General features: G+C 40.9%; 1 pseudogene; it reads left to right on the top strand.

The window, feature by feature from the left end:
* The first annotated feature begins 1382 nt into the window (after nucleotides 1-1382).
* LOC102844117 lies at nucleotides 1383-2075 on the top strand (annotated as a pseudogene).
* The last annotated feature ends 9373 nt before the right edge of the window (nucleotides 2076-11448 follow it).

Raw genomic sequence — 11448 nt, 5'->3', positions numbered from 1 at the left:
GACTTCTCCACCCACCAAAACTTGCTCTTTAAGTTCCCCTACAAGTTTTAAGTGAATGGGGAAAAAAGATGGAAACTGTCAATGATTTCATTTTACTTGAATCTACAGTCAACATCCTTGGTACCAGGAGTCAAGAGACATACAGCATTGGGAAAGTCTGCTATCAGTGACCTCTCCAAAGTTCCGAAGAGCAATGATATCAGTTTAAAGACTAAGGTACACCTACCTTAGGCCAAAGTCTTTCCAATCACTTACTATGAGAGCTGGACAATGAATAAGGAATATCCCATGGATTACCAAAAGAACAAATACATGTGTCCTGGAGAAAGCACAACTGGAGTGCTCCTTAGAGGCAAGGGCAGTACAGCTCCATCTCACATACTTTGGTCACGTTAGGAGGGCTATTCCTTAAAGAGGGACATCATGCTTGGAAAGATGAAGGGTCAGCAAAAGAGAAGATGGACTGACATAGTAACTGCGGTAATGGGCTCAAGTATGTAAGAGATGATGAGGACGGCACAGAATGTGGCAGGGTTCAGATCTGTCATTCATGGGGTCTGTGTGAGTCATATATACAGTACCTAAACATCACCACCACAAGCCTTTTAAAATGACATTCCTTAAAAAAAAAAAAAAATTTAAAATCCCTCTATGGCTTCTTTCTCAGAAAAGCCTCTATCTTTAAATAACCTAACTAGTTGTCTTTAAGTTATCCGTAATTCGTGATAACCCATGTGTGTCAGTAAAACTGTGTTCAGTTTTCTTTTTATTAGTTGATTTTATAGAAAATAGATGGGTCAAGTCTTTCTTTTGAGGCCCCTCCGGGTGAATCGGAATCTCTGGACAACCTCCTCTGAGCAAAAAGGCCATGCTTCACCCTTTACTTCTACTACACGTAGCCCCAGACGTGCAGCTGCTTCTGATGCCAAGTCAAACACGTCTTTCATTACTATTGCCTTGTAAACTCGGTGTATCATTCATCACATTGAACACTGCAGAATAACATCAGCAAATTCCCACTTCAATGTTGCATGCAGTACGTATTAGTAATAATGATTAAACCCCACCTCCACCCCACCCTAATCACATGGGAAGGGATGTTAGGTGATGGGTGTCAGGTGAGTATGACTGACTATAACTCGAATGTGTCAGTAAGCAGGGAACTAATTGTACTTTCTCTACCCTTCAGTCCACTCCAACCACACTGGGGTCCTTGCTGAGGCTTGAACATGTCAGGGCAAAACTGTGTCAGGGTCTTTGCACTGGCATACCTGCTGCTTGGATGCATGTGTCCTGGCCCCTCCACCAACTTCCTATCTGTGTTCAAAGGTCACCTCCATATAGCTCCTTCCATCTCCCTATGAAAAATGTAGCACTTTTTCATGGCGCCGGACAACCAGCTGCTTCACCACGATGCTGAAATCTCCTTCCCAGCCATTTAACGCCTTATGGAAGTGGACGATGAATGCAGACTTTGTACATTTTATCAGAAGTAACTGGCCACAGAAGTTGCTGCTGACTCTCTAGGTGATGAGAGGGAAGGATATGTTGTCTGAATCTGTGGTGGGAATGACAAACAGGTTTCCCTATAAAGCAGGGTGTCTTAACCCACGACCAAGTTGGCCTGCTGCTGTGTAAGGGACACACCTGTTACAGACCACAGAGACTGAAGAGAGGGAGTGCAAATCTGTCCACACTGGACAGTCGAGGATGCACTGTGGATACCAATCCTAAGTGTTCTGAACTTGGTTACCGTAGAGAAAGGGGAGAAGGATATACCAGGAGTGACTGATAGATACCATGGTGCTAATATTAATCAGAAAATTTTTCAGTCTCTTTAAGGAAGATGATGTTTGTCACCATTGTTGTGAGAAAGCAACTGAACAAAGAAGGCAAGGAAGCCAGATCCAAAGTGCCCAAGACTCAACATCTTGTCACCCCATGTGTCCTGCAGCACAAATGCAGGTGCATTTCTCTGAAGAAACAGCTAAGAAGAATAGGAGGCGGCTACACAGGACGCTCAGCGTTTGGCCAAGAGAATGAAGGAGCCAAAGAAAAACTCCAGCAGCAGATGATCAAGACACAGATGCTGTCCTCTGAGAGCCTCTACCTCCAAATCCAAAGAGTGACAAATAAGCCAGCATGTTAATTTTTTTTTTTAAAGGATCATTTTCCTTCACTGTTCAATTCTTCCTCACCTATCATCACCAAAGGGAGTACTGGTCTATTGGTAAGGAGCTGTGCTGCCATCCCAAAGGCATGAGGTTCAAACCCACCCAATGCTCTGGAGGGAGAAAGATGGAAAATCTCTTCTCCTCTGAAAACCTGCTGGAGGGTCAGCTATGTGCTGGTTCTGACTCAAAGGCACACATCATCAACAAATAGGTATTTTGTGTAGCACATTTAAGGCCCTTTTATATAGGGTTTTCATTCACTAAGGGAACAAAGTCCCACACTAAGTGCCAAGTAACTACTAAACAGGTGATTCCTGCTGTCACTGAACACATCTACTAGACTGCAATATGATATAGTTCAATTGTCAGAGAAAATAAAAGGTTAAAGGAGACATTTGCATGGCAAAGTCTGTAATGTGCTTGGTAAGTATGGTTGCTAAACTCCTTCATGTTTTATCATTCTCAAGGCCAAAATTTGAAATTAAGTTTCACTATTAACCTTTTCTTGTGATCAGAATGAAAGTTTACAAAATAAATAGGTTTTCCAGGCACCAATCATACACCTTGTTTTTTTCTTTCTTTCTTTTTTTTTAAATTTAGTTTGTTTATTTTTCATTTCAATGAACATCTACAGAGATTTTGGAATTCCATTCATTCATTGTTGCACCCTTCTCCCCGCACAAACCCCTCCCCCCCCCTTTGCTCTTCTCCTTGAAAAGCAAAAGAAAAACTCCCTCATTGGTACACAATCCCCCCCGCACCTTCCCAAACCCCACCCCCTACCCCCAAATATAATCCACTCTGCAACCCTCATTGCGTAATCCTACGATAAAAATAATGCCCTAAAATATAATACTTTTAGACCTTGTTTTGTAACTTTGATTAGACTCACCACAGTTAACAGCACTCTTTTACCACTTCCGGTTTTTCCAGTTTCTATTTGTCCTTCCTTCCATCCCAGCCTGCCTTCTGAGCTTTAACCCTGAGCAAATGCTACCTCGAATGACTGTTCTAAACCTCATTGGTGTTGATGATCACCTTACAGGCCCTTTTTTTTTTTATGGTAAGAAAAATTTGTATTTGGAATCAGCCAGCTGCACTCGGTTTAGATGATCCCAATTTTGTTGGCAACATCCAAAGCATCATAGTTAGAAGCAAGTCGAACATAGGCCTTCTTCTCTCCATCAGGCCTAATCAAAGTGTTGGTCTTAGCCATGTCAATGTCACATAGCTTCTGTACAGCTTGTTTGATTTGGTGCTTGTTGGCCTTGACATCCACAATGAACACAAGTGTGTTGTTATCTTCTGTCTTCTTTATGGCTGACTCAGTGGTCAGGAGAAATTTGATGATGGCATAGTGGTCAAGCTTGTTTCTCCTGGGAACACTCTTCTGGGGGTATTTGGGCTGCCTCCGGAGTCTCAGTGTCTTAGGCTACCGGAAGGTGGGTGATGTGCAGATCTTCTTTTTTTTTTGGCTGTGGATGCCCTTTAGGATGCCTTCTTGGCCTTTAATGCCTTTGCTTTGGCTTCAGTTTTGGGAGGGGCAGGGGCTGTCTTCTTCGCTTTCAGTGCCATCTTCATAGAAAGCAGGCCTATTTTTTTTTTGTTATCAGTTCTGGCATGGGGTTGATTTCAGCTCTAGATTGAAGGAAAACCTAAGGGGTTCCACCAGACTCCATCAGACCAGTAAGCTTGGGTGGATTTTTAAAAATCTGAGTTTTGTTCAACATTTTTCTTCCTCCTTTATCAGGGACCTGCTGTGACCCCCTTGCAAAATGCTCAGTAATGGCAGCCAAAGGCACCAACTCATTCTTCTGGTCTCAGGGTTCTGCAGACTCAAGTTCATGTGGCCCATTAGTCTTTTGCACAGTCTTTGATTTTCATCTTTCTCCATACAAGGAGAGCTAAGGGCCGAAAGGGGACGGTTGTATCTGACTGTATAGCAACTCCACAAAGGGGAACAGTCTCCGTCAACAACATCAACAACACAAAACCAATTACCATGAGGACAGATATGTCCCCCATATTCCCACATCTGTTTCTACTCATCCTGACACCCTTCTTACTGCTTTACTGGGTTAACAAATCTGTTGCAATAGCTAAAACAATACACAAAAATCTTATTAGAGAAGTTATTAAGGTAGGTAGCAGTATACAATCACTCAGAACAGTTTCAGAAATGTGCTTGCAGACAATCCAGCCTTGTGTCTTGTAGCTTTTAGGATCGTGCACCCGCTTCTGTCATCCAACAAACCTGGGCAAAAACTCCTACTTCTGGTTCCCTATGAGGTAGCAGTCTGCTAACATAGCAAAATAAGAGTGGCCAAGTCTGACTTCCTGCTTCATAAAGGAAACCTGTGCTCATCAGTAGTAGCCCTAATACCAAAATAGCTACACATTCTCCCGCACCCTTTTCTACCAATTATTGGGTAGGCTGTTTGCTGCAAGACACACAGACTTAACTTACAGTTGTGGTACCAAGAATGAGGTTTATTAGGGAAATAGGTTGGGGAGTGGGAGAAGCAAAGAATATCGTCCAATGACAAGTCCAGATTTAGCCCAACAGTCCCAAATCAGATTAACACCAAAACACAATTCCTCAATTAGTAAAAAGTCTCAGTATCAGTTCAGCAGCACAAATTCAAGCCACTAATGGTTTCCTTAAATCATTCAGCAAGGTTTGCCTCAGAGCAGTTACAAGCTAGGTTTTCTTTCAATCATCCAGCAAGCAAAACCTTTACCTCAGGGTTCCTATGGTTACAACTTGTCGGTCTCTTCACAGCAGTGCCACAATCTCTCCACTCTTCAGCACCACACTCACTCTCTTTAGTCCCACAGCAGTTGATGATTTGTAAGACTATGTGTCTGCAGTTAAGGTAGCTGGAGTTCAGTGGGGGCTAATGTAATGGCTAAAATAAGTAAAATTTTAAATGAACACCACATGTATCAAGGCTGCTCTGTCTTACTGGTTCAGCTATGGCTGCTTGTTGCTATATAGATCTAGCCGGCATACCAATCTCTAGCCCCAAAGGGTACACATTGCATGCCTGCTTCTTCTTTGATGGTAGTGGACTCTCCCATTCTGCTGCTGGATCTGTTCAATTTAATGGTGAGATTGGCCAATCCCTTTGTGGACAAAGACAAGATAACCCCCTTATGGACAGGCTAACACACTGTATTCACATACTCCTGGCCATCCACATGGCAAAGTGAGTCAATGGTTAGGGAAACGATTTTGAACATTAAACCCTTAATACTACAAAACTAATATCTCAAATTCTTTCCCCCAACAGTTCTTATAATACTAGTTGTCTTGGAATTTTCACTACTGATGCTGAGAAAAACATTTAACACATTTACACTGATGTTAGGCGCATGCTGTCAAGTAAACTTGGACTCATAGTTGATTCTAGGTACAACATATCAAAACGGTGCCTAAACCTGCACCGTCCTCAGTCCTCCCCACACTCATGGTGTCAGTCACATGAGACGCAATCCATCTCGATGAGGGTCTTTCCTTTGCTGACCTCCTACTTTTCTGTAGATGTATGTGAGATAAAGTCTCACTAGTCCTGCTTCTAAGAAGCATTCAAAACCCACATTTCTTCCAAGAAAGATTTCTTTGTTCTTTTGGCAGTCCATGGGATAGTCAATATTATCTTCTAACACCACAATTCAAAGGTATCTAATCTTCAGTCTTCCTTACTCACTACCCAACTTTCACATGCACAGGAAGCAACAGGAAATACTATGGTTTGGGTCAGGTGCACATTAAGTCTTTAAACTAGTATCTTAGCTCTTCAGCACTTTAAAAGAAGGTTTTTTTCCTTTTCCGTTCATTCATTCATTGTTGCACTTTCTCCTTGCTCAACCTCCCCTCCACCCAGTTTGCTCTTCTCTTTGAAAAGTAAAATTCTTTCATTGTTATACAATCCCTCCCCCAAGTCCACTCCATTAGGCAGCCTTCATTCTGGACTCCTGTCATGACAATAATACCTAATCATATATCCCTTTTAAACAGTTCTCTCCCTCATCTGTTTCAATGCAGTATACATAATTTATCCGGTCTTTCTCAGTCTCCCCCCAACTCCGATGCCAGTCCCGTTTTACAACAGTGGCACTCTGCAGTATTTGTCCTTTTGTGACTTAGATATTTCACTCAGCATAAAAGTTCTTGATAGAAAAAAAAAATTCTTGATAGCTTATTTGCCTGATCCAATACATAACTTACTGACTGCTGCATTTATAGGTCTCAATTGTGGATCCAAGTATAATGAAATCCTTGACAACTTTAAACTTTATCTATCATGATGTCACTTATTGGTTCAGTAGTGAGGATTTCTGTTATACTGATGTTGAGGTGTAGTCCATACTTCTGAAGTCTTTGATCTTCAAGTCCTCCTAATTTCAACAAGCAAGGTTGTGTCACTTGCATAATGAATGATACAGCCTCCTCCGGTGCTGATACAACATTCTTCCTCATACAGTCTAGCTTCTTGAAATATTTGTTCAGCATATATATATATAACTGATAGGTATGGTCAAAGAATATAACCCTGATTCAAACCCTTCCTTAGCTTAAACCAATCACATTTATGTACGGTTTTCAATGGCTAGTGCCAAGAAATTTGTTAGAATCATGAAGATAATGGTTCCCTTAAAGCACCTAGTATGCACCAACTCTGACCCCTCTTAGAGCTATGGCACACAATTAACACTCTGATTCACGTGATGTCACATCTATCTCAAATATGATTTAAGGCTTGGTTAAGCCTTAGTCTCCCAACAGACTACATATATCATCAGAGAGAATAGTATCTACTCAAACATATTGCCACATCCACTCTTGGTGTTTCTTTGCACATTTAGGTCTTAGAGAACGGCAGATGATGCAATGTCAGGGCTTAAAGTTAGACACATCAGTTTTAGCAATACTGCCTCTTTTTTGTTACACTCTAGAGGTAAAATAAGGAGTTCTGGTGGCACAAGAGGTTATGTCTTGCACTGTTAAATGAACTGTTATTGGTTTAAATCTACCAGCTGCTCCATGGGAGAGAGATGGGCAGTCTCCTCCTATAAAAATTTCCAGCCTTGGAAATCCAATGGAGGGTTGCTATCAGTTAGAATCAACTCAATGACAATGTAGTTTTTTTTAAAAATAAAATGGTAGTTCTCATTGCCAGTAAGTTGAACTGACTCACAGCTGACACTCCAGCAGTGAAGGACTATTAACTGGGAGGTGGGAGCTTTGAAGCCACTAGCCACTCATCCAGGAGCAAAAGACTTGATGAGCTACTTACATCAAGGTTATGGCCTCGGAACCCTACAGGGCAATTCCCCTCTACATACAGGGTCCCTAAGAGTCAGGGTTGACTTGATACGACCTTAGAAAGTCTGCACTGGATATTTTCCCTTTCTCAGAACTATTTGTTGTTAGGTGCCATCAAGTATGACTCATAGTGACCGAAAAATCAGAACTCTGACCTATCCTGTACCAATGTCACAATCTCTGACACACTAGAGCCCACTGCCACACTGTGTCAGTTCACCTCATTAAGGGTCTTCCTCTCCTTTGGTCCTCCCACCTTTTCAAGCATGATGTTCCTCTCCAAGGAATAGAGTCTTGTGGCAACATGCCTGAAGTATGTGAGATGAAGCTTTACCATACTTGCCTCCAAGGAGTACTCTGGCTGTACCTTCTCCAAAACATGTTTCTTCTTTCGGCAGTCCATGGAATATTCAGTACTCTTCTGCATTTTTTCTTGTTATCCTTATTCACTGTCCACCTCTCAGATGCACAGCAAGTGAAAGAAAAGATCATGGTCTGATCAGGCGTACTTTTATCCTCAAACTAACATCATTAATCCTCAGTAACTTGGAAGACTTGATTTCCTCACTGCTAGTGCCAAGTGTATTGGACGTAGATCAAAGTAAGAGGAGGTGTTGACAGTCAATCTTTTCTCCATCTGTCATAATGTTCCATCTTGGCCCAATGATGAGAATTTTTGTTTTCTTGATGTTGAGATGTAATCCATATTGATGGCTGCATTGTTTGACCTTCTGCAGCAAGTGCTTCATGTTCTACTCACTTTGAGCAAGCAAGGGTGTGTCATCCGCATAATGCAGGTTATTGCTGAGTCTTCCTCCAATCCTAATGCCACACTGGTCTTTAGAATCTCCAGCTTGTGGAATAATTTGCTCAGCATATGACAGAATAGGTATGGAGAAAGGATACAACCCTGCTACATGCCTTTTGACACTATTTTAAACTGTTAATATGGCTGATCCACTCTTATTAAATTTATGACTTTAAAAAAAAATCTATGACTTTTGATGGTCTCACAGTCACATTCTTGTAATTGTATATTCTTTCTCTGTGACAGGTTCTTTTTTTAAAATGTGCAGAAAATATACAATGATTTGCTCAGGATACAAACTGAATAGCTATGGAGAAAGGAAACAACCTTGATGTATACCTTTCCTGATTTTAAAAAAATGCCGTGTTCCTTGTTCTATTGGGACCCCTGCCTTTTAGTCTATTTTAGGTTTCACATGAACACAGTTCAGTGTTCTGAGGTTCACATTTGACTGTGTGGATCATCATAAATTATGAACAATACTAAGAAGGGCACTCTGTGATGGCCTAGGGGATAGGGAGTTTGCTGCCAACCAAAAGGCACAGCTGCTCCTCAGGAAAGACAGGCAACCTCCTCCTGTGTAATTCACAGCATCTGAAAACCCAATGGAGGGTCAGCTATAAGTCAGTTACAACTCAAAAGTCATGAGTCAGTGAACAGTGAGAAGAACAGAATCTCAGAATCTGTCAAGAAATAATACTGCTGAGTCAAAAAGCATATATATTGAGCCTTTTGACAGAAAGCCTATTCTACCTGACTTTAAAAGAGCTTATACCAAGCACTGTACTATAAACCTTGCACCCTTTTCAAATCAAAATTACATCAAAATCTCTGATCTTTCAGTCTCAAACATACAAAGTATTAGCTCATTATGGTTTTAACTCTTTATTTTTGATGTGTTATGCCCCACCCCCCATGTACAACCCATGTGTTCTTCCCATAACTTGCTTTCCCTGTCCTTTGTCCATTTCTACTACCCCTCCTCCCCCCCTTGGTGTGATCTTGCTATTCCTGCCCTTTGTCCACTTCTACCATCGTTTCTCCTCACTCCTTAGTACTCAGAAGATATGGAGTTCCTGAGTGGTTACCTGGGAAAAAAACTCTAGTGACCTACTTCTGAAAACCTATAGAAGACATAGGTTCTATTCGTCACACCTGTGTTGACCTGACAATAGTTCTCCGGAAAATAAAATAAAATCCCTTCATTGCCATCGTGTTAGAAAAGACTCATTGTAGCTGAACATCCAGTAGATTTTAAGAGGCTGTAAACCAAACAAGGAGAAACTGTTCATCTTCTGAGGAGCTGCTAGTGAATCTGAACTGCCTATCTCTGAGTTGGCAGCCTAACTCCTTACCCAAAGAGTCACCAAAATTCCCTTCAATAGCAACTAGTACAACTAAAAATTTTCTCTGTGCTACAAATGCTTTTCCACTCTTTTGACATTACAGAATGTTGGGTTATGCAGAAATATTTAGACATTGAAGCTAGATTTAGAAGACCACAACTATTGTCAGATCTTGACTGTAGCGCTGAATACAAGATATTTATTTGAAATTTTTTTATTGACTATGGACAGGCATTCAATTGTGTGAACCATAACATATGATACATAAAATTGTGAGTAACAAAGATTCCAAAAAACTTAACTGTGCTTTTGTGGAACCTAGATCATGAGGCAGTTGTTAGAACAAGAGAATATTGTATAGTTCAAAATCAGGAAAGATAACACCTTTCTACCACACTTAGTCAATCTGTATGCTAAAGCAAATATAATAAGCATTGAACTAAATGAAGAATGTAGTATCAGGCTATAGAAGGATTAATTAACAGCTTGTGATATGCAGAGAACACAACCATTCTTGCTCAAAAGTGTCAAGCACTTGCTAATGAAGATCAAAGATCCGTTTTCAGGTGCTGCTTTCACTAAGGATTATAGTTCAATCTAAGGGAAACAAAATCCTCCTAAATGGACCAATAAGCAAAATCACAATGAACAGAGAAGAACCCAAAAGTTGTCAATGATTTCATTTTACCTGGATCCACATTTCTTACTTCTGGAAGCACTCAAGGAAGTAACTGATGTCTTGCATTGGACAAATCACTAAAGTAGTAAAAGCAATGATATCACTCTGGAGACTAATGGGTGCCTCACCAAAGCCCTGGTGTACTCTTCAGCCACTCATATTAACGTGAGATAATGAATAAGGAAAACGCAACTGTCTCTTTGAATTTTGGTTGTGGTGAAAAATACTGAGCATAGCATGGACTGCCAGAAAGAACAAAGCTATCTGGGAAGAAGTACAGTCAGTAGGCTCTTTAAAAACAAAGATGGTAGCACCTCATCTCACATACTTTGGAGGAACCAATCCCTGGAGGACATCATACCTGGTGAAGCAGAGGGTCAGTGAAAAAGAGGCAGATGCTCAATGAGAGGGAATGAAGAATGGCTCCAACTGTGAGCTCACGCAGAGCAATGGGGGGGAGGGTAATGCTTTTATTCAGGTGTATGGAGTCAAAAGGTGTTGGAACAGATTCACAAACCTTTACTAATATTTTCTATGATAGTTTCTGGACTTAAATAATTATCATAAAATTATGGTAGTACAATAAATTTGCCAAAACAAATCAATTCAGAAATACTGCTGGCTGCCATTTACGGTAGTGCAGGTTTTCAACTTTCTGTGTTTAACTACTACCACACTAAGTTCTAACAAAAACTGCTTGTTAAACATTTTATCACAGTATGTTGTTAGGTGCCATTGATTATAACTCACAGTGATACTATGAAGAAGAGATATGAACCATGCCTTAACCTGGGCCACCCTCACCTACTCTGACATACTTGAGCCCACTGCTGCAGTCATTCTGTTGATCAATCTCATTGGGGGTCTACCCCTCTTTTGCTTACTTTCCACCTTTCCTAGCATGATGTCCCATTCAATGGAATATTCCCTTGTAGCAACATCCCCAAAACATGAGACAAAGCTTTGACATACTTGCCTCTAAGCACTCTGGCTGCACCTTCTCCCATACAATTCAAAGGCATCAACTTTTTCCCTTTGTCATCCTTATTTACAATTGTCCAGCTCTCAAACAAGGAACTCATGCAATATTATTCAAAATGGTTGACTCTGGA

The sequence above is a fragment of the Elephantulus edwardii genome, unplaced genomic scaffold, assembly GCF_000299155.1.
Source record: "Elephantulus edwardii isolate Elephantulus edwardi_28Jun2011 unplaced genomic scaffold, EleEdw1.0 scaffold00002, whole genome shotgun sequence".
NCBI classification, from domain to species: domain Eukaryota; kingdom Metazoa; phylum Chordata; class Mammalia; order Macroscelidea; family Macroscelididae; genus Elephantulus; species Elephantulus edwardii.
This window is presented reverse-complemented; position numbering and strand designations above follow the sequence as displayed.